Below are 2,603 nucleotides of genomic sequence, written 5' to 3'. Positions count from 1 at the left end.
TGGGTCAGATGCTTTCATAAGGTTATCTAATTCTTCAGCAGTACTGAGAATCAGGTAATGTTTTCTTTTTTATCTGTGAAAATTAGCTCTGAGAGGTTATAAAACCCCCCAAAGGAAATATAGCTCATAAAGGAGGGATAGTAAATGTGTACAGTCCCCCGTTTTTATTCAGGTGGTACCCTAGGCATTTTCCATTTGCAATCTTCCTTGATCTAGATATATTCTTGTAAGGTAGGTTTTTTTTTTTTTAATTGAAGTATTGTCAAGAGTACAATGTTGTGTTAATCGCAAGGTGTTTATTTTTTTAATTTTTAAATAATTTTTTGTGGGGTATTTAAGTTTATTTTTTTGTTTCATTTTTTTAATGGGGATACTTGGGATTGAACCCAGGACCTTGTGCATGCTGAGCATGTGCTCTACCACTGAACCATACTCTCCTCCCCAGAGAGAGTTTTCTTATCCATTATTTTGCAGCTTAGGAGTTCAAGTTAATTAGAGTTGAAATCCAGATCTTTTGATCCCACTGTGGTTCTTTTCATTATATTCTGTTGAGGGATGGGGAAGCAGTTCCTTTGTTCATTCCTTTATTCAGCATTTTTGAGCACTGACTTTGCATCAGGGCCTGGCTAGGTGTTGGAAACAGAAAACAAGGAGTGAACCTTTTCACCAAGGGCTGGAAGCCTAGATCAAGAGCAGGATAATGTGATACTAGCTATGGTAGCCATGTGCAGACTTTGAGGACAGACTGTACCCCCAGGTGCTTGGGCTTCCCCTGCCTTCTGGCTAGTACACACAGGTCACAGCATCACAGACAGGCCTGCATCCCACAGCACAGTGTGTACCTCAGTCTCCTCTCCCCTCTCGGTAGAGCCTACAACATGAGCATCGCTGACTATGTACACTGTGCTGAGGACCACCAGACTCTCTCCTTGGTGGTCCAGCACGTGGGGATCATCTCGGAGGAGAATCTCTTACGCATCTATAAATGAATCTCCTCAGTGAGCCAGGTCAGGCTGTGAAGCTCCCAGCGACTCTCTGTATCTACTACAGGCACCACTACCCGCCCAAGAATAAATGGGGTGACTTCCAGATCCACCGCAGGGTCATGGGTCTTGTCACCATCACTGACCGCTTGGCCAAGGACTGGCTGCAGATCGAGGAGCTCCCTGTGCAGAGGAGCTGTGTGGCACCACAGTGTACGACTCACGGCTTTTCGTCTTCGTGCTGTAGGGCGAGCTCGCAGAGCAGCTGCACACTGATGTGGCCTTCTACCCCAGCTACGAGGACTGTGGGGCGGTGGAGAAGAGGATCGAGGACTTCATTGAGTCGCTTTTCATCATGCTCGAGTCCGAGCACCTGGACAGGGCCACCGACCAGTTTGGGGACAAGATCCCCCTCCTCTGCATCCCATTTGAGAAGAAGGACTTGGTGGGACTGGACACAGACAGCAGGTAAGCCTACTTGGAAGCCCGACCACCCTGGCTGTGTACCAGGGTTGCTTTCCTACATCCAGAAAGGGATCAGCAAGGAGGAAGGCTGTCTTGCAGCCAAGGGGGGAGGGAGATGCAGCCTGCCGGTTTTCAGACTTTTAAAAATGAATTCATCTTTGGTTCAGAGAGATCCATTTAGGGTTAGTTTGGATACTTACTACCCCTTTCCAGCCAGGACCCCTGGTGGGACCCATGTAGTTGCTGTCCAATAGGGTAGCCACAGCCAAAGAGGCTGGGAGCACTTGGGAGGAGGCTGGTCTGAGCTGAGATGTGCTGGAGGTCAAATGCACATCAGATGCTGAGACTTGTCTAGGAAAAAGAATGTCAACTATCTTGATACTTTCTATATTTACTACATGTCAAAATGATAGTATTTTACATATTAGATTAAATAAGATCTGTTCTTAAAACCAGTTTCAAATATTTACTTTTCTACTTTTTTAAATGTGTCAACTGGAAAACTTTCTTTGCATGACTCTCATTTCATTTCTGTTGGACAGCCTGTCCTGGGAGTCTCATCCCTTTGATGTATAGGTGAGGGGCTAAATCCTGAGATGCAGCAGAACGAGGCGCTAGCTGAGCTGGGGGTGGAACCCATGTCTCCTGACTCCCAGGTTGTTCTTCCTGCCCGACAGCCACTATGCCAGGTTAGGACATCAGAAATACTGCCAGGGATTTCCGAAGGAGCTCCTTACACAGGGAAGGGTGTGTCACAGAGTATGGGACAGAGCAGGGAAAGGTTCATCCTCACTTTGTCCCTTTGATTAGGTCAGTGGCCCCACTTTGCCCTGGAATTGCAGACGAGTTCTTCTGGGCCATCTGCCCCCCACCACCACCCTCTGCTCTGCTTCCCTGTGTGGCCATTGTGCCGTTCCTCAGGCAGAAGAGGGCGAGATGCCTTTGCTGAGAAGTGGTCCCCCTTTGCTGCAGACAGCGAGGGAAGCTGTGTCCCCCAGCCTTGGGCCTTTGGCCATGAGTCTGATCTCCCCGCGCTGGAGAGCATGCACGGAGGCCTCACAGGTGACGGTCGGTGGGCCTGGGATATGCTGCTGGGCCTGCTGTGGAGTCGGGGCTCTGTAATTCTTAGGCTTATCTAAGGTCAGACCATACTTT

At 48.5% G+C, this 2,603-nt stretch overlaps 1 pseudogene; it reads left to right on the top strand.

The window, feature by feature from the left end:
• The first annotated feature begins 515 nt into the window (after window positions 1-515).
• On the top strand, window positions 516-1,455 carry LOC116669307 (annotated as a pseudogene).
• The last annotated feature ends 1,148 nt before the right edge of the window (window positions 1,456-2,603 follow it).

This window comes from Camelus ferus, chromosome 16, assembly GCF_009834535.1.
Source record: "Camelus ferus isolate YT-003-E chromosome 16, BCGSAC_Cfer_1.0, whole genome shotgun sequence".
Taxonomy (NCBI): Eukaryota; Metazoa; Chordata; class Mammalia; order Artiodactyla; family Camelidae; genus Camelus; species Camelus ferus.
This window is presented reverse-complemented; position numbering and strand designations above follow the sequence as displayed.